At 42.1% G+C, this 21,479-nt stretch overlaps 1 long non-coding RNA gene across 4 annotated transcripts in view; it reads left to right on the top strand.

Moving 5' to 3' along the window:
• LOC114679323 (uncharacterized) overlaps positions 1 to 21,479 on the top strand; it is a 77,967-nt gene that overhangs the window by 15,696 nt on the left and 40,792 nt on the right. The window contains exons 1-2 of one of the 4 annotated variants that reach the window (XR_013416586.1): positions 4,260 to 4,400; positions 13,407 to 13,493. This is a non-coding gene — a long non-coding RNA (uncharacterized LOC114679323). Of the gene's footprint in view, positions 1 to 4,259; positions 4,401 to 9,905; positions 10,425 to 10,712; positions 11,290 to 13,406; positions 13,494 to 21,479 lie in introns of those variants that run through there. The other 3 variants (XR_013416587.1, XR_013416589.1, XR_013416585.1) reach the window with 3 other exon arrangements.

Raw genomic sequence — 21,479 nt, forward strand, 5'->3', positions numbered from 1 at the left:
AGCAGGCTCTTTAGTCATGGGTGCATAGGGTGGTGCTTTCAGTGTCATTTGGAAAGAGGTGGTCACATGTCGTGAATACACATGTCCCTCTATATTTGGAACACTTTTGCTTCTAATGCAGCAGTTTTTTTCCAATAAGTTGCCAGTATTTTCGGTACTGTGCCTATAGGTGTTTATATAAACTTGTGGCTATAAAAGAAAACTTGATTTTTTAAAAAATGATTTTCCGTTTCCTTTACTTTTGCTTTAAAAAAATCAAATACTTATTGAAGTGTAATCATTATCCTGTGCAGATTCCAAATTACTTTTTCTCTCTTTCTATCTATGTGATTTTATGCTCTGACTACACATTTGTCAGTCAACAAGTATTTACTGAGAGCCCTGTGGGGTATCTAACATAACATTTTTTAAGCATATCATACTTTTCTTAAGTATTTTCCTGGTGTTATAACTTTGGTTTCTAATACGGTTTAAATGAGAAAAATGTTTCATGTGAAGGTGTTTTGGAATTGATAACCCAGAGACTGGTGCCTTTGACAGGGAAAGGGACAGTTAAAATTTATTGGCCTACTATGTGCCAGGCATTATGCTTCACAATTTACATACATTATCTTATTTAATTCTCACACCCATCCCACAGGTTGATGCTCTAATACTACATTTTACAGCTAAGAAAACAGATTCAGAGATGGCAGTTTCCTATAACTAGAAAGGACCACCCAGGGCTTGAATTCAGGCCCATCTGAAGCAAAGCTCACACTCTTTCCCACATATTATTTTCTTATTACATTGAACTAGCCAAATTGTATTAAAGGCAAATGTTTGGAATGATTACAGCTGAAAGTAGATTGTAAATTTGTCAAGGCTGGGACCGTGAATAAAACTAAAATGTGTCATTTGGTGATTTTAACATATGTTTGTGTCTCTTTTTCTCCCGGTGTGTGAAAAATAGGACTCATACTGGGATTTCTCTCTAAGCAGCATGATATGAAGATTTCACACCCGCCCCCTTCTATCAGTCCCAAAGAATAATCTGCAGGAACTAACCCCAAACTCAAAAGCTGTGCAGTGGTTCCAACCGTATATTCATTCTTTTTAGTTTGTGCTTTTGCTTAAACAGGGCTCTTCCTTGTGGGTTATGTGGTTTTTTTTGTCTTACTGTCTCTTTCTTTGTATGTGTGTGTATATGTATAAAAGGTCCTGGAATAAAGCAAAAAAATTATCAATACTGTATAATATATAAGGTATTGCATGGTCATTCATTTGTTAATTCATTTGTCAATCAATTTTGCGCCCTTTGATGTGTCTAGAAAGTGCCTAAAAAATGCACACTACTCACCTGTGAGGAACTCTTAGGCAAGTATGCACAGAGCTGACTGCAAGATGATATATTAATTCCATATTAGTTATGTGAAAAAAGTCTAAGGGACTTCAGGAGAGTAAGAAATTAAATATATAGGAGGAAGGATGAGAAAAGGGGAGACCAAGGAAATCAACAGACTGGAAGAATCATTTAAGCTGGATATTCAGCCATTCCACAAATATTTATTAACTACCTGATATGTGCCAGGCAGTATTTAAAGTACTGGAAATGCAAAGATGGATAATACACAGATGGATAATAACCCCCAAGTCATTTGCAGATTTGAAGAGGAAGAAAGACACAGAAGCAACTGTTAGGTACCAAAATCAATGTACAGGTTACAGGGCAGAGTTAACATTATATTTCAGGTACATTATTGAAAAGTTTTCTTCTAAAGAATTTACAATTCTATATTAAAGTTTGAAAATACATACAAATTATGTTGATGGTCATTTAGATTGCTTCTGAATCTTAGATATTGTGAACAGTGCTACAACAAACATGAGTGGAGATATTTCTTCTATATACTGATTTCCTTTCTTTTGAGTGTATACCCAGTAATGAGATTGCTGGATCAAATGGTAGCTCAATTTTTAGTTTATTGAGGAACTTCCAAACCTTTCTCCATAGTGGTTGTACTAACTTAGATTCCCACCAACTGCATACAAGAGTTCCCTTTCCTCCACATCCTTACTGGCATTTGTTATTGCCTGACTTTTAGATATAAACCTTTTTAACGGGTGAGATGATATCTCATTGTAGTTTTAATTTCCAGTTCTCTGATGATCAATGATGTTGAGCACCTTTTTATATGCCTGTCTGCCATCTGTATGTCTTCTTTTGATATATGTCTATTCAAATCTTTTGCCCATTTTTAAATCTAATTATTAGATTTTTTTTTTTTCCCCTACAGGGTTGTTTGAGCTCCTTATGTATTCTGGTTATTAGTCCCTTGTCAGATGGGTAGTTTGCAAATATTTTCTCCAATTCTGTGAGTTGTCTCTTTACTTTATTGATTGTATCCTTTTCTGAGCAGAAGCTTTTTAACTTGTTGCAATCTCATTTGTTTATTTTTGCTTTAGTTGCCTGTGTTTATGGAGCATTGCTCAAGAGATTTTTGCCCAGATCAATATCCTGGAGATTTTCCCCAATATTTTGTAGTAGTTTCATAGTTTGAGGTCATCAACTTAAGTCTTTAATCCATTTTGATTTGATTTTTGTATATGGTGAGAGAGAGGGGTCTAGTTTCAACTTCTGCATATGGATCATATGGATATCCAGTTTTCCCAGCACCATTTATTGAAGAGACTGCCTTTTCCCCAGCATATATTCTTGTCTCCTTTGTTGAAAATAAGTTCACTCTAGGTGTGTGGATTTGTTTCTGGGTTCTCTATTCTGTTCCATTGGTCTATGTGTTGATTTTTATGCCAGTACCACACTGTTTTGGTTACTATAGCTCTGTACCATAATTTTAAGTCAGGTAATGTGATTTGCACAGTTTTTTTTTTTTATTTGGCTTGGTATAATTTTGGCTATTCTGGGTCTTTTCTGGTTCCATATACATTTTCAGATTGTTTTTTCTATTTCTTTGTAGAATGTCTTTGGTATTTTGATAGGGATTGCATTGAATCTATAGATTGCTTTGGGTAGTATGAACATTTTAACAATATCGATTCTTCCAATCCATGAAGTGTCCTGTTCAATTTCTTTCATCAGTGTTTTTTTTCTTTTTTTTTTTTTGAGACGGAGTCTCGCTCTGCCGCCCAGGCTGGAGTGCAGTGGCGGGATCTTGGCTCACTGCAAGCTCCGCCTCCCAGGTTCACGCCATTCTCCTGCCTCAGCCTCCCGAGTAGCTGGGACTACAGGCGCCCGCCACCTCGCCCGGCTAGTTTTTTGTATTTTTTTTTTTTAGTAGAGACGGGGTTTCACCGTGTTAGCCAGGATGGTCTCGATCTCCTGACCTCGTGATCCGCCCGCCTCGGCCTCCCAAAGTGCTGGGATTACAGGCTTGAGCCATCGCGCCCCGCCTTTCATCAGTGTTTTATAGTTTTCATTATAGAGATCTTTCACTTGTTTGGTTAATTCCTAGGTTTTTAATTTTATGTGTGGTTTTTGTAAATGGGATTACTTTTTAAATTTATGTTTCACATTGTTCACTGTTGGCATATAGAAATGCTACTGATTTTTATATGTTGATTTTGTATCCTGGTTTTGCAAACTGAATTTATTTATCAGTTATAATAGTTTTCTTGTGGAGTCTAGGTTTTTCCAAATATAAGATCTTACTGTCTGCAAACGAGGATAATTTAAATTCTTACTTTTCAATTTGGGTAGCTGCTCCAAAATCTTTGTAGGACCATTCTAATATCTATTTCATCTCAGCATTGGCATTTATTGATGATTGTCTTTCTTCAGTCAGTTTGAGATGTTCCTGGCTGTTGGTATGAGGAAAGATTTTCAATAGAAACCTGAACATTTTCATATCATGGTCTGAGACTCTATTTTATTTAAACTTTCTTGTTTTGTTGGCCTTTTTGGTACCACTGTACAGGGGACAGGGGTGAGGGTCACCACCTTATTATTGCAAAGTGAAGGTAAAGACCATGTTCTTTACTTTGTTCTCTGTTGACAACTGACACCTGAGGGGGCTGCTTCTTATTACTGTGAGGTGAGGATTGGAGCTCTGGCTCCCCATGTCATCTCCATTGATTCTGCAGTAAAGGTGCCTTCTTTTACTGCTCAGTAGTCATGAAAGTTTGGACTCTTTATGTGGCCTCCACCAGCACCACCCCAGAGGAGAGGAAAAGAGCTTCTTGGTAACTTCTGGATGAGAGGGTAGAAGTTCAGGCTTCCAATGTTGTCTCCATGGACACCATGGTGAGAGGTGGATTGGGAAACTTGTTACTGGCAAGTGGAGATGAAAGTCTCAGCTGCCTATGTGACCTTCTCTGACACCACTCCAGCAGATGTGTTAGACACCTCATTACAGTCTCTCAACGGTAGAGAAATGGCTCCTACTTGGACTTTGCTGTCACAGGTAGGAGTGGGCCACAGGCTTTTGTTTGTTTGTTTATTTTCTGTGGTGTTTGGTGAGAGAGGAATGGTTATTACGTAAAATTTTCCTGTCATGCTACGCTGCTCCTTTTGTAGGTTTTTTTTTTTTTTTTTTTTTTGGTCCGTGCCTTTTGATGCTTCTGGGTTGTTATTTTGTTTAGCTCCAAATCTGAGATATATGAGGCAAAAAGAAATCCAGAGAACTCACTGCTCTCTTATTCCTTGGGCTTTGGAGTCTTTAGCCAGTCTGCTTTCCTCACTGTACTTTTCAGTATCTTTTTATCTTCATTTTATATATAATTTCCAAGGTTTTTGGTTGTACTTAATGGGAGACGTAGATATGTCTACGTATGTCTATTCCATCTTCCTGGAAGTAGAAGTATTGAATGCAAATACTTTAAATAAAAATTTTGTATGAAGCTGAATTTTAACTTAACTTTAAACAATTTAATTATATATTTTAAGTGTTTTTATAGAAATTAAAACAACTTATAGTTTTAGTATTCAAAATCTGTTTAGTTGACAATAAAAATATTGGTAGCATATAGATCACTCCTACATACAAATTTAAGGGCAATATGATTTGTTTAATATTGCAAAATACACCTCAGTTTCTACCTGCATCTGTTGCAAATACTGTGCTAATTTGTGAATATTTCTGGAACCTCAAATTAGAATATAAAGAGAAGGAAGAAAATAGACATCTGGCACTATTAGGAAACAATGATTTGCCATGCAAGAAGTATTGCATTTAAGCTGAAAGGAAGAATTTGACAAGTTAATCTGTCTTTTACACCTAAGTGCTTCTGCTGCTCAAACTGTCCCTATGGTTCACCTCAGGACAAACCCCACAAACCTTCATGGCATTCAGATGCAGCTGCCTTCTGTTTCATGGATATGGGCAAGAGATGCGAAAAGTTTCCCTGAGGCCCAAAGAGTTCTAGAAACAAGAGTGAATGTTTAGGGTTGTGGGTTGCTCTGCATCAGAGTCGAGCACCAGATCACATGTGACAGAGGTGTTCATATTATCTTCAGTAAGTTGATATGTGTATAATGTGAGAAATAGGAGACCCTCTAACACATAGGTCTGGGGCAGGGACCCTCTTGCCCAGAACATAAAGGTAGTGCTGTATCCCACTGGGCAAGTTTAGTTAAGACTTTTAAGCTACTTACCATTTAAGGGTCTTCTTTCTCATCTATTTTCTTGTAATCTGGTGTAAGACTATCAACAGTGTAAATGAGGCAAAACTAACCATTTCCACATTCAACTGAGAATTAATATTAGGTAAACACAGATCAGGAGATGGTGAACGTTCTTTCTCTGTAGTTTATGATACAGTTTTAATGGCACTGCACCACTGTGGCTCTGTGTAGAGAAACCATGTGGACAGAAAGGAATATTTCTCCCCCCAATTCATTGGGAAAAGAGCTTAATATTTTTTAACAGTCAATTTTTTAAAGCTAGATTCAAACACATGATATGATAATTAAAAGTACATCAAGTCACCCAGAATAGTAGCAGTTGTGTGTTTGGCTAGATGACAGGATAATTGCCAGCCCTTATCTCCAGTTTTCAGACTTAAATCTCCTTCCCATTTAGTTTTAATTGGCTCTAGGCTTCCATCTATCCTTACCTTTGTGTCGATTGTTTTATATGAGCTAAGCCCATTTCCAATGGATACAATAAATCTTTGTATCTGGTTCATCTTTGTTTTTATGGTTAATATTTTTAAGTTATAAAACCAGACTCTTCAGAGTGTGAAATACAGGAGTAAGTCTCTGCATTCCAGAATTACTCTGTCAATGTCTGAGAAAAGGCATTAGCTCTTGGGCATTAGCTTATTGAATTACATTTTTTAAAAGATCTGTCTTAACATTTTTGTAATATTTTTATTTTCCCTGCCTTTAACTCCTGTTGATTTTTCACGACTTCCATAGCAGGTATTTTTGAAAATTTAGATCTTTTCATAATGATTTCTTCTTTTTCCCAGATTGCCAATTAAAGAGTGACCTGGTTTAAGGCTACATTACCACCTTAGGCTGTAATGTTCATGCAGAGCTTGACACAGTCCTGCTCACTGGCTATCAATAGTGGATAAAGCCTTTTTAGGGTGGAGGGGGGGTTGGAGATGCCTATAAATATCTTATTAGGTTGCAGATGCTTGTAAATATCTTATTAAAGTTACAAGCCCTGTCCTTAAAAAAATGCACTTAAATGCCTACAGTTTTAGGAGAGTCACAGACATCCTGAAGTTGTGCCTAGCTTCCTTAGGGTTTCCATGACCCCAGGTTAAGACCACTTGGTGGCAGAAACATTTGCAGCAGTTATAACATAGTAATGTCTTGGATTACTTACAGGATGCGGTGTGCTGATGCTGTTTGGGCAGGTAGATTGAGGTAGAAAGTTCACTTGATTAGCCATGAATGTAATTAGAGGCTCAGTGCCTAAAGGATAGTAGGGCAGAGAATGCTACAAATCAGCGAGTGGGCTTATAAATGAAATGAAAGACTTTTTCTCTGCTTTCTAATGAATTAGAATTAAAGTCGTCATTATATTGGCGAAATGAAGAAAAAGGATCAACATTGAAAGCAGCTGTCTTTGAAAGCTGATGCTTCTAAAGGAGCCAAAGGATTTTGGTTCCATTGCACACCTAGATGGGCTTCAGATATGCAAGGCAGGGGAGAGAACTACCATGCTCTCAGCCAGAAGTAGGAAGAATTCTCAGGGGAGACAGGGATAGAGGAGCTGTGGTGTTGCACATTAAGGCATGGCCAGTGAGAAATCCCCGGAGAATGTTCAAGAAATGGGACATCTAGTATCAGATGTTAGGTTGTTTGCTGTGTGGTGAGAAAATGTAACCCATCCCTCATGACCTACAAACCATCAATAAAAATTCTGCTAACGTGCAACGCTTGTAAAAATGATTGCTTTTAGGTGAGAGGATAAGGTTGGATGAAGAAGGTGCAGAATTATGGAGAACAGAGAATAAGAATTCAGCAAGGGCAGGAAATTGGGGCCAGAGGTGAGAGGAGAATATAAGCTCCCTTGTAATTTGCAGAACTCTCAAGGGAGGCATTAGATTTTTCCCTTGGACATAATATAGGGGTTTGAGCCAATCAGATGTATATTTTAAAGAGCATAGCGACCTGCACTGACCTCTGAGTAACATTTGTCTAAAGCTTTTACCTTTCTAGAGCACCTTTATACTCATTCCCATTGTTCTCCTTTGTCTGCGAGTCCTTGCGGGGCTGGCAGAGGCCTGCCTTCTTAGTCTTGTGAGGTGGCACCTGCCCCGGGAGGCAGTGACTGAGAGAGAATGCAAGAGCGCTTTTAGAACATGTGGGGAGAGACAAGATTAATGCCGCTCTGAGAGTCAAATAAAAACGTTGGTGGGGCCTGAAAATTTGAAAAGCATTTCAAAGCTTTATTAAAAGGTGCCTAGTTTCATCATATCTAATTCCCAGGTGCGACAGCCCTGGTGCCCAAAGGTGACGCTTTAGTTTTTTTCTGGGAGGAAATGTCCTGTAAGAATATGCTGACCTGATCTGACCCCTGGTCTCTCCCAGAAATGTAGAGCCCTGACTTTTGAGGGGCAAGAAGCAAGGTCTTGTCAGGTCATGAGGTAAAGTAGAAGTGGGGTGGAGCGTGATAATTCCTTTCTTCTTTCAATTGTTGGCTGACAGGGCTAGGCCCTAGGACAAATTTGGTATGCTGACTTGCGCTGTCTTAAGTGAAAATAGACTAAGTACACCTCATCTCCCTTGCTTATTAGTGTGCCTTATACATGCTTTGACTCTGCACAGGAATTCCTTCCTGGGGAAATCTTTAGTGCTCTTTGAATGGCCTCTGGAAGAGGGAGGGAGGAAGGGGGACGCTGATGCAGAGCCATAAAAGGTGGAAGTACAGGGCCAGAAGATAAGTTAACTTATGACAATTAAGAATGCTGACCTGTTTCTTTGGTCGCATGACCTGCATTCTCAGCCCTTTTCTACAAGAATCTAATATAAAATGGTTTCTGGAGACCTGGGGTATCCCCCTTCAGAGTGGGTGAAGACACGGGCTGTGACTACACTAAGTCTTATATTGCATCAGGGATGCTTGCAGGGTTGGAGGGGGACATGGAAGTGTTGGGGAGGGGAAATGGAATCCCCTGTTGGTTGGCAGTGATGACTCAGCACTGATGCATGCAGTAGGACATCATGAGTGCGTTGCACCTGCAATGATCCACTTGACAAGTATTTACTGGGGGCAGGTAATATGCCAGGGATTGGGGATACAGAAATGGAAGTGGAGCTTATGGCAATTTCTATTCCAGGTGGTGGATTACAAATTGGGGAAAAGGCTTACAAGACCCTATCTGACTTGGACCCTGTTACTTCTCCACTCCAACTCCCCCTATTTTATCCTGTGTTCCCTCTGACAGCCCCAGACACACTGGCCTCTTTGCTGTTCTTATAACACCCAGGCACACTCCCACTTCAGGGTCTTTGTGCTGGCTGTTACTTCTGTCTAGGTCGTTCATCTCCCTCACCTCTTTCAGTGTTTACTCAACTGTCTGATCTCCCTATTAAAAGTATGAGTGGTTCTCTTGCCGATACTGCTGATCTCTCTTATTTTGTTCTACATTTTCTTTCTAAAGCATTTATCTCCTTCTACCATACCATCCAGTTGATTTATTATGCTTTATTATTTATTTTCTGTCATCACCTGCTAGAATATGAGCTTCATGAAAGCAGGCATTGCTGATGCATCCCCAGCACCTAGAAGAGCATCTGTTGAATGGATGGATAAGCAAAATTTAGATCACATTTGGGAGACTAGAATTGGATCTCTAAATGAAAGACAAAATCCTTCTTTCAAAAACTTCCTTTGCTGAGTTATCACAAAGCAATGATAATTAAGTTCCTAAAAACATTCCCCAGAGTGACAGTGTGTCCCCTCTTCTACTTGGTTGCATTCCTTTTCCTGCAGGCTCCACAGGAAGGAAGTTTCTCTTGCAGCTCAAGCTTGCTTAGAGAACCTGATGCCCGGGCCCTTTGCATTACCCTAGTGGGTAGGTGGGGGCTGCAGTAATGACCAGACTGGATTTCTCACCAGACTGGAGGGAATGGGGCTCAGAGGCACATTAAAATGAAAGTAAATAAAGCTGTAGGACATTTCTATTTCTTGTACAACCAAGTTTGTGGACTAATATTCATTCATAGTGCTTGATATTTTGTTTCTGTCAAAGTGGGGAAGACAGCTGGGAAGGGAGAAAATATAACATCAAACTGTGCCCCAGCACAGGCTCCTAGTCCCAGGATCCCCTTGAGCTCCCTTGGGCACCTTCCAGATCACCCTTGGACCGTGTCCTCCCAGATGTGTCTCTTGGTTTGAACTCCCACCCAGAGTAGGGGCCTCACTTGCTCCAAAGCCCTGTTCCTTAAGAATTTGCAGTCACAGCATTTGCCACATATGTTCTGGCAGCAGGGGTGAGGTTGAGGCAACACAGGCCTCTTATGGTCCAGATGAGGGATGATCAGTGCCAAATGCATGGCATCCCTTGGTCGGCTGTGGCCTCAATCCTCCCAGCTTGTAAAGAGGAATTCTTAGGCTCTGCAGGCTCAGTCCTTTTGGGAAGAGAACAAAACCCTTCTTGACCCTTTTCTTGTTCTAAATGCCCCTCTCCTCCTCGGTCCTCTTCCTTCACCCTTCTCTCTAGAGGTTGACCTAGAGAGAAGGAAACCAGCTGGCTCAGGGTGAGATTTTTGCTCAGACAGTTTTCCACCAAATGGGAGCCGGGAGCTAGAGGTGGGATTGCTGCTATCATCTCGGAAGCAAAGTTGCTCTCTGGCAGAGAGCTGAAGCGGGCAGCAGCAAGGTGCACCGTCCCTTTCACAGACTCACCAGTCTCCTGGCCCCACCTACAGGAATTCCGAGGGCTTGTGAGTTAAGGCTGCAGGAGGACTTTCTGTGCAGGCAGGACTGCTCTGTGCTGCTGGAATGTTTTCCTTTTCCCCAAAGGAGGTGAGTGCACCCAAATATGGCATAAAACCAAAAAGCTCCCAACTTTCTCTGGGGACTGGCAGACTATAAAATACATTATCTGCTTGAGCAGTGGAGGAAAAATACCCTCAGGTTGGGTCATGCTTGTGCCTTTCTCCACATCTCACCCCTCTAACCCCATCTCCTTGTCCTGGATAAGTAAAGGAGGGAAGGAAGGAGAGGGAGGGGATGGAGGAGAGGAGAAGGAAGGAGAGGGAGGGAAGCCTCAAAGTCAGATTTGGAAGCGGTTTGGCCAGGAACCAAGTATAAGATTGGGAAAACTGTCTTTATTGAGGGCATGAATGTAATGGCCTTAGGGAGCTTGGGTGGACGTTGGTGGAGTGGGTATCTGGGATCCCACATCAACAGGATTACGGCAGCCACAATAGTAATTCTGCCTTGCATTTTATACCAGAATGGGCTTTACAGAAATTTTTACATGTATGTTCTTATTTGCTCCTCATGACCTCCCATGTGGTAGAAGCAAGGGTAATAATCCTCCTCAGTACCAAGCGGGGCTGGACTCGACACCTTTGAGACCACTTCAGCTCCATCACTCCAGCGTTCTTGGGCATTGTCCAAGGGCCCACCTTGGGCTATTCATTAGGTAGGCACACTTCAGAAGCTGTGAAGTCAAGATACATGCATTGCCTGGGGGCCTCCTCCCTGCCTGGGATTCTGAACAGGAGACACAACAGTAAAGAGGGAGACAAAAATATTATCTTTATTACTTGCCAGAAGCTACATGGGAAGAAGCAACTTACAGTGAGAAACAAATGACCCTGCTATTTGAGCACAGGATTGGGCAGATCTGCCTACCCTGTCCCAGCAGGGGACATATTTCCAGGTAAGACTTTGAGCATAAGAAGGCAGAAGGGAATAAGAAGAAACAGAGGAAGGGGCTGGAAGACTCTGTCTGGTGCTTCCCTCCAACTCACCAACCAGGTGAAGGCTGGGAAGGGCCAGGAATGTCACATGAACGGACATCCCTTCACGTGGGGGAAATGTCAGAGCTAGGGAAAACATGTTCCTATATGAAAAACTGTATTGTATTGACATGCAACTTCTCTTGGGACCAGGCTCTCTATGCTGGCAGGAGTGGCTTAATTTTCCGGCCCATTAAGAGTTCATTGCCATATTAGGATTCTCCAGGGAAACAGAACCAATGGGATATATAGGAGATGTGTGTGTGAGTGTGAGTGTGTGTTTGTGTGTGTGGGTACAGAGAGAGAGGGAGTATTGGGGAGGGAAAGAGACACCAATATAAGTAAATTCACTGAACAAAATTAAATTATGAAGATTGATATCCATCCTTGGATCAATTAGTACCTCTCAGTCACCTGGCATCTGTGGACCATGCCCTTAGTCATGGGGCTTCTTAAATATTTCTTGTATTGAAAATAAGATAAGAATGACTTGCTTCTTGATTCAAAGAGGAGGAGAAGTGTCTGCTGTGTGCAATGCCCTGTGTTGTTGAGGACACAAAGGGAAATGACATGTGGTATGTGGTATTTGTTTTCTGGGAGCTCAAGGTTAAGTTGATGATGGCAAAGCATAACACAATGAATGCGTTTAAGAAGATATAAGCCAAGTGTTGTGGTCTGAGGTGGGATTAATTCCCAGCTGGAGTCTGAAAAAGGCTCCGTGGAAAAGAAAACATTTGAATTGTACCCTGAAGAGTGAACAGAATTTTGAAAAGCAGAATTTAGGTGGCTCAGCCTGTAATCTCAGCACTTTGGAAGGCTGAGGAGGGCAGATCGCTGGAGGTCAGGAGTTCGAGACCAGCTTGTCAACATGGTGAAACCCCGTCTCTACTAAATATTCAAAAATCAGCTGATTGTGGTGGTGTGTGCCTGTAATTCCAGCTACTCAGAAGGCTAAGGAAGGAGAATTGCTTGAACCCGGGAGGCAGAGGTTATAGCGAGCTGAGATGGCACCACTGCACTCCAGCCTGGGCAACAGAGTGAGACTCCATCTCATAAAAGAAAAAAGAAAAAGAGAAAAGAAAAGCAGAAGTTAAAGAAAAGGATATTTCAGGCTATGTTGAATTTAAGGAATGTTGATAAATCTGGTCTTGTTAGAGTATTTTTGTTGTTGTTGTTGTTTGTTTTCAAAACAGTCTCGCTCTGTCACCAAGGCTGGAGTGCAGTGGCGTGATCTCGGCTCACTGCAACCTCCGCCTCCTGGGTTCAAGCAATTCTCATGCCTCAGCCTCCCAAGTAACTAGGATTACAGGAGCCCATCACCACGCCTGGCTAATTTTTGTATTTTAGTAGAGATGAGATTTCACCATGTTGGCCGACTGGTCTCAAACTCCTGACCTCAGGTGATCCTCCCGACTTGGCCTCTCGAAGTGCTGTGTTTGTGGGGAGCGAAGTGGGGAGGGGGATGGCTATAGGGGCCTTCTTCTTGGGGCTGGAGCGCGGGAAGAAAAAATTTAAAGACAGAGCTCAGGTGGGAAAGATAGGTTACAGTTACACTGGGAAAGGCATCTAGACAGGACCTGGGGGACATAGAAGAAAGTGTTGTGCTAAGGAGTTAAGACTTCCTCATGAAGGTAATGGGATGCTATTCAATGTTTTTAAGGACAGGACACACACACACACGCGCGCGCACACACACACACACTCACCCTATATAGCCTATTGGTTCTATCTCCCTGAAGAATGCTGACTAACACAGCAATGAAGGATTACCTTCTGGCAATGCAAATGCATGAAGGAAGAATGGTGGTCAGAGGCCAGTACAAGAGCCTTGGTAACAGCTGGATGAGGACTGAACCATTGCAGAGGTGGTGGGAAGGGATACGAGGGCACTCATTGGAGAAGTTTGGAAGGCTGAACCTGATAACAGATAGGAGTAATTTTGGTTGGCATGGGAGGAAGTCAATCAGGAGATTATCCCTATTTTAACCCTCAGCATGTTCTACTTTGTGTCAGCGACTCTTTCTTCTATGTCCCCCAGGTCCCATCTAGATTGAAGATGTGTTGAAGACAGTCGGAGCTTTCATCTTTGCGTGCGTCTCAGCCTTCAGCACAGAGCTCAGGCCAGGTGAGTGCCATATGTAAATGTTAGTGACAATGAAGTGACCCCAGGAGGATAGGCCGGGTCATGCAAATCATATGAGAGAGGGTCTGTTTGTCTCTGTGTGGGTGTGCCACCTGGCACCTGAAGTGAAACTCTGCAAAGCCACATGTGGTACGAAGGAGCCTGTGTGGGAAATCCCTTCTTGACACCCATGAGTGGTCACCTCATTAGCGTCCCCAGAACGGTAGAGGGAAGGAGCCTGATCAGTAACAGGAGGCCAGGAAGGTCCTCCTATTCGTCCTATTCTGGGCTGGGGAAGACAGGCCAGCCAGGATTCCTGCTGAGGGGAGCACAGGTCCTGGCCACTCACTGGCCTAGGAATCACCACCTATGGCTATCACAGGAGCCACAAAAGGATGTGGAAGTTATCATTGGTGATAAGTTCCTGGGGTCACCTGCAGGGGCATTTGTCTGGCAGGATGAGGGCTAAACATTCCCTTCTTTTATATTTGATTTACTTTTTTTGGAAAAAGTAATGCATGTAGAAAATTTTTAGAGTATTTGAAATTCCATACAATTAAAAAGATAAATAAAAACACCCATTGTCCTACCAGAAAAGACAGCTTTTGCCAAATTTTCATGATTGTAAGGCAGCATGTCTTTTCCATACATATCAGGTATATATATTATTTATCATATATATGCTGTACCATATACCATACTGCATATGTGGCCACTACCAAGTAAGTAGATGGTGCTTTTCATTTCTTCAGTTAATTACCAGGGTGCACTTTTATCCTTATTTGTAGGAAATCCAGGATCTCATGAGATGCCCTTTTCTCTTCCATTTTTCTGAACACCAGGGAGTCACTCAGTCCAAAGGGAGCCAGACTTTTGGCTCAAACACAATAGGTGACAAAGCAGGGTCTGATCCAATGCACTTTATGTTTCCCGCTGCCACGTGGTATCCCTGTTGAAAACTATTTGCCAATCCCATGGCATCTTCAAAGTTCTAGGCTATTGTCAGTACTGTTGAATCCACACTTAGGCTGCAAGGGTACAGCTCCCTAAGTTTCACACTCTCACTCTTAAACATTGCTCCCAAAGGAATACCCTGAGTTCTGTTGACTTCACTGTGAGCCTCTTTCTGCCTCAGCCATACACTCTCCCAGAGTTGATTCAAACCCATAAGCCTCAGGCCTCAGTGATAAGCCTGAGTCCCCAGCATGGCATCCCGTCACCCCTCTTGTCTTTGGGGCCTTTAGGATCCTTTCCTGCCAACAAAACATGGTCAGGCCACTCCTGCTTCTGTAATTTTAAATGTTGGGTAGGAAGGAGTAGGAATCTAGGTTACTTCCTTTCCAGAAGATTCCGAATGCCATATGCCAACTGGTCCTTCTTTTCCCCAGAAATCAGCTCTGCATATTGAGGAATATTTGTTAGGCTACAAAAGGTTTAATTCCATTGTTCTCCAAGGAACGTGCCAAACAACTAAGATCTCCTCTAAGGTGTCAGAGAGGACAGCCACAATGATAGTTGTATGACTGACTGAAAAGTTAGCTGATCTCTCACCTAGGAAGAGAAGCAGAGGCCGCTTTGATGCATGCTTACATGGGGCTTTCCCTTTGGATCCAATAAGATCTCTGCTCTGCCCACCTGAGTGCTGTCCTGGTGATTTGGGCCTCTCTGCACTCAAAGGGCAGGCTTGGAATGCCAAGCATTGCCTCCCAGGGCATTGATGAAGTACTCAGCTCAGCTCTTTCAATCATCAGTTTAAAAAAATGGAAATGCTTCCAAACCTCAGAGCTGAGGATTCACTCTGAATAATAATTTTATGTGAAATTGAGGTACTCTGTTCAGACTAAATCCCGTGTCTTATCACTTCTTACCACCCAGGTTCAGGCCACTATCATTGCTCATCTGGACAATTACAATAACCTCCCAGTTTCTCTGCTTACACGCTTTCCCCTCTGTTGTCTGTGCTTCACGCAGCAGCCAGGATAGATGGCTCAAAGACCTCCAGTGCCTTCCGAGAGCACACTAGAATAAAATCCACACTCCCCACTGAGGCATGTGGGCCCTCCAGTGTGTGACCCCTGTGAGTCTCTCCAATCTTACCCCTTTCTCTTATCACTCCAGCCACACTGCCCTTCTTGCTCTTCCTTGAGTAACCAAGCTTGTTTCTTCCTCAGGGCTTTTATTTGTTTTTCCTTCTTCTTAGAATGTTCTTCCTTCATTCCTTCACATAGTTCACCCTCTCGATTCATTCAAAGCTGCTCAAAAGTCACTTTTTCAGAGAGGACTTTAAAAATAGACACTGCTTCCTGACCAACATCCTTCCCTGCTCCCACCTGTATCCCTGGATCACACTATTTTTCTTCATAATTTTTACCATTACCCCCCACATTGTTTTTTTTTTTTTTTTTTTTTTTGAGACATAGTCTTGCTCAGTTGCCCAGGCTGGAGTGTAGTGGCACGATCTCGGCTCATTGCAAGCTCTGTCTACTGGGTTTACACCATTATCCTGCCTCAGCCTCCCAAGTAGCTGGGACTACAGGCACCCGCCACCATGCCCGGCTAATTTTTTTTTTTTTTTTTTTTTTTTTGGTATTTTTAGTAAAGACAGGGTTTCACCATGTTAGCCAGGATGGTCTCGATCTCCTGACCTTGTGATCTGCCCGCCTCGGCCTCCCAAAGTGCTGGGATTACAGGCATGAGCCACTGTGCCCCACCTACCCCCAACATTTTATACTTTATTGATTTGTTTCTTTACGTGTTGTCTGTCTTCCTAGCATTAGAATTGAAGTTCCTTGAGAAAAGGCCTTGTTTACCCCTTCCGTGGTGGAGTCCACTGGTCCTAGAGCAGTGCCCAGCACATAGTAGATGCTTAATGAATGTATTGTACATGAATAAATGAAGGAATGCAACTGTTTGTCAAATCAAATAGTCTTTAATCTATTGTTTCTTTAATCTTTTGGGTTTATAAACAGGAATAGTTAGCAATTTGGATGTGGTTTGGCCAGATAGTTCTGTTTCATATGACACTGGCTGTTGTCACTCATTCATCTGCATTCAGCTAGTGCCTAACATGGGCTGGGAGATCCAAGAAGGCTTCATTCATATGTCTGGTTCCTCAATGCTCTCTACAAGGCTTTTTTTCTCCACATGGCTAACTGGGCTTCCTTACATCATGGTGGTCTCAAGGTGGTTGGACTTTTTACATGGCAACTGACTTCCAAGAGGGAGCAGAAGTCTACGCACTGAGTTCTAAAATATTACCTACTAGCTTTATGACACTGAGAAAATTATTTCAATTCTCTAGGCTTAAATTTACTCACAGGTTTAAAGTGATATCTGTATAAGAGGAGAATGGAATCCCAGAACTTCATGACCCCTATGCTAGGGACAGGGTGAGAATTACTTTTCTATTTACTTCCTTTCCACTTACAAGAACTATCGATAAGAGAGGGGTTCCTGATCAGAAGTGCAAGAAAAATTGCCATTTCAAAGCTTCATATCATTCAGCCTAGAAAACTCACATTAAAGGGCCGTTTGTGGTTATCGAAGGCAAAGCTCAGGGGTATGAAATAAAACTAAGGGGGTCTAAAAGTGCCCTGCATAACAAAGTAACAGAAAATTTCTGTTTTCTAGCCCTGTAGCTGAGAGAATGAGAGAAAGCTCACAGTGGGAGGTTGAGATCCCAGGTACATGGCAGCCTTAGGCCTAGGTTCTAGAAGTGGTAGCGGGGTTGGCAAGACTGTGATATTAAACTCCAGCCTGTTTCCTTTTCTGTAATTGCTTCCATATCACCAAACCATTGGGAAAAACTTTGTGTTGTATTATGTGGAGGCCTAAGGAGAAGGAGCCTTATTTAACCTTCAATGAAAGAGGAAAGGAGAGAGAACAACATCTCAGGAGGAAGAGGGAGAGAAGAGGTAAGAGGTGAGCTGACAGCAGAAATTTGAAGAACATTTGGGCCCATCTTAGAAATACTGGAGAAAATATTAGACTTCTCTGATGTAGCATGTTGCCTAGGGGCTCAGGCTATTTTGTTAGGGGAGGCTGACCCCAGGATACTAGTAGAGTAGGGGATATTTTGATTTAGCACATAAAATACTTAGCCCTTTGCTGACTTATCTTACATGGTGACTTCTGCTATTATTATTCAGAGTTGAAGTAACTTGCCACGGGAAGTACAGTTGGGCATGACAACTGACGTTCAGAACTAGGCTTATCTGAGTCTTAATATCTTCATTTTTTCCACTCTACCACATTTATTTCAAGGACTATGTACTTGTTACTAACTCTTTATTTAGAGTATTAAAGCCAAATGAAAGACCTGGTGGCAACTTGCAGCCAAGTTATATGATAATGCACCCTAGATCACCCAAGGCAAGGCACGGGCATTTTTAGGGCTGGCTGGGGATCGCCCAAGCACAATCTCTCTTGATTATTTTGGGGTCAAGTCTCCAGAGAGCATAAGGCTCTAAAGTCCATCTCTGTTCCAGCACTTTAAAAATCTTGTTTATATGCTAATTGTACTCCACCTTCAGCTGGGGTTCTATCATCTGTCAAGTAAATAGTTTCGATAATGAGAAAAGAAACCAGAAACGCAAATGAAAGGAGACAAAGAGTATGAGTGAGCCAGAGCAAGTTTAGAGGAAACTTATGCATTCCTGCTGAGAGCCACATTGTCTCATATGTAAACTCATACCTTTATTTTTATTTATTCTGGCATAAAAAGCTTTCCTTGCATTAATATTGATACTGTTAATGTTTTATAGGGTGTAGACGTCATGGTTACATTGAAATTCTCCTTCAGTAGACGGAGGATTCTTATATTTATTGAAACATAAACTGAGTTTGAGTCAGACTGTCATTTACCCCTACCAAAGACCTGAGAATTCTTCAGGGGTGTTGGTGACCTTTAGCCCTTCTTCCATTGTTAACATACACTCCTCTATGTCCCCAAAGAGTGAGACTCTTCAACCCTTTTTTCTTTTATTTTTAACTTTTGAGAGGGAGTTTCATCCTTATGCCCAGGCTGGAGTGAGGTGGTGCAATCTTGGCTCACTGCAACCTGCATCCCCCAGGTTCAAGCGATTCTCCTGCATCAGCCTCTGGAGTAGCTGGGATTACAGGTCTGCACCACCACGCCTGGCTAATTTTTGTATTTTTAGTAGAGACGGGGTTTTGCAACTCCTTTTTCTTAACTGAGACCTAGATGTTCTTGAAGACCTAACTTCCTCTGCAGTCTCCTCTCTGCAAGCTGAGGAGCAAGGTCCCACAATAGGCTATCTGTAAGCTGAGGAGCAAGGAGAGCCAGTTTGAGTCCCAAAACTGAAGAACCTGGAGTCCAGTGTTCGAGGGCAGGAAGCATTCAGCATGGAGAAAGATGTAGGCTGGGAGGCTAGGCCTGTCTCTCCTTTTCACGTTTTTCTGCCTACTTTATATTCACTGGCAGCTGATTAGATTGTGCCCACCAGACTAAGGTGGGTCTGCCTTCCCTGGCCCACTGACTCAAATGTTAATATCTTTTGGAAACACCCTCACAGACACAGCCTGGATCAATACTTTGTATCCTTCAATCCAATTGAGTTCACACTCTGTATTAACCATTACAGTTCCTTTCCTTCATAGATGATTTTGGAATGTCTGTCAGTCATTGTCCCCATTTATTTGAGACACAGTCCTAGGATATTTTAACATTTGTCAGACAATCCAACAACCCAGTCTCCAAACTGCCAGACATTGTTGACTCCAGTATATTCTATTTCTTTCCCCATCAACCAACCTCTACTTGGGCAGTACTCCAGGATCCTGCCCTCTGATCCCAGTGTCCGGTCCTTAAAATATTCTTCCATTACACTTTGACCTCATGTGCACTTTCTGTCCCTTGATCACTCTATTTTCCTCACATTTTATTAACACCTTTCTGACTACTTTTTTTCTGTAAGCAGACCCACCCTTAATCTGGTGGGCACAATCTAATAAGCTGCCAATGAATATAAAGCAGGCAGAAAAACGTGAAGAGGCGAGACTGGCCTAGCCTCCCAGCCTACATCTTTCTCCATGCTGAATGCTTCCTGCGCTTAAACATCTGATTCCATATTCTTCAGTTTTGAGACTCAGATTGGCTCTCCTTGTTCCTCAAGCTTGCAGACAGCCTATTGTGGGACCTTGTGATTGTGTAAGTTAATACTTAATAAACTACCCCTTATATGTATGTGTATATATATATCCTATTAGTTCTGTCCCTCCATGGAACCCTAATACATATAGATGACTAATGTAATCTATATGTAATACAAAATCCAATAGTAATATAATCTATTACTAATATAATCTATACGTAATACAAAATCTAATAGATTTTGGTAACAGGAGTGGTTCTAGAGAAACAGAATATTAAAGATGGGGTTCTTTCATTGATTTGGGGGTTTCTGGAGTTGACTGCTTAATATGATTAGACCCCAAAATGCTAAGGATTCTACTTTTAATAGTGTGGAGAACATTAATAGTCCTTGGCATAAACTGTTGTAAGACATATGCAAAATAAATGCATTTGACACTCTTGATTCACTGCTCATGAGAGGCAAGGAGTTTAGTGATTCTATACATAATACCTTTGACCATACGTGGAGAATCAAGGAACATAATGAAGCTGGTTGGTTGCTCCTAAGTTCAGTGGGCAAAGTGATGAAAGAAGATGATGGCCTCAGGGATTCTTTCTCCCAGGTTCAGGAGCAGATACTGAGCCTCAAATCTGCTAAGATTGCCCTGAGTAAGAATCTTATCTCCTGTAGAGAAAGAGCTGAAATTGTTGAAAAGCAGACACAAGGTCTTATCATGTGAGTGGCTGATCTATAATGAAAGGTGCATGGACAGCCTCTCCAGGTGTCTACTGTTAAAGTGAGTGCATTGATTGGAAAAAAAAATGGGACCCTGCAACTTAGAATGGGGATGTGTGGGAGGACCCTGATGAAGCACGGGACACTGAGCTTTTAAACTCTGATGAACCTTTTTGCCAGAAAGAACAGCTTCCCCATCCCCAGTACTGGCAACACCCTCTCCCTGATCCATGCTGCCATCAGCCTTTTTACCTTTGTCTGAGGAGATAAACCCAAGTGCTGCCTGAGGCAACAGTGATAGCCTCACCTGAGGCAGTTGCCAGGCAAAATAATGTTGATTCTCCTCAGGAGCCACCCCCAAAACCCCTGTTTGCTTCTAGACTTATAACTAGACTAAAGTCCTGGCGGGCCTCTAGAGGTGAGGTTTACAGTGTCACCCTTGAGAAAGTGCACTACACTGGAAAAGAAGTGCTTGAGTTCTCTAATTTACATAAACAGAAATCTGGAGAACATGCATGGGAATGGATATTAAGGGTACGGGATAATGGGGGAAAGAACATAGAGTTGGATCAGGGTGAATTTATTGATTTGGGTCCACTAAGTAGGGACTGTGTATTTAATGCTGCAGTTTGGGGAGTTAAAAAAGGTTCTAATAGTTTATTTGCTTGGTTAGCTGAAATAAGGATTAAAAGATGGCCCACTGTGAGCGAGCTGGAAATACCTGATCTCCCTTAGTTTGATGTAGAGGAAGGGATCCAAAGGCTTAGGGAGATTGGGATGGTGGAGTAGATTAGTCACTTTAAAACTACTCATTCCAGCTGGGAGGGTCCAGAAGATATACCCTTGACCAATACCTTGTGAAGTGGATTTTTGAGGGCAGCACCTGCATCTTTGAAGAGCTCTGTAATTGCTCTTCTTTGTATGTCAGATCTAATGGTTGGAACGGCAGTCACTCAACTACAAAATTTAAGTACAATGGGAATAATTGGATCCTGAGGTGGCCCAGGCCAAGTGGCAGCACTCAACTGTCAAAGGTAAAGTGGGCATAGCTATGTAAAGGAGAGGCAAAGTGGAAATCAGAATAGTATGACTCATGTAGAGCTCTGACATTGGCTAATCACATTCTAGAAGTGAAATTGATAGGAAGCTTACTGCATTC

Source organism: Macaca mulatta, chromosome 1 (assembly GCF_049350105.2).
Source record: "Macaca mulatta isolate MMU2019108-1 chromosome 1, T2T-MMU8v2.0, whole genome shotgun sequence".
NCBI lineage: Eukaryota > Metazoa > Chordata > Mammalia > Primates > Cercopithecidae > Macaca > Macaca mulatta.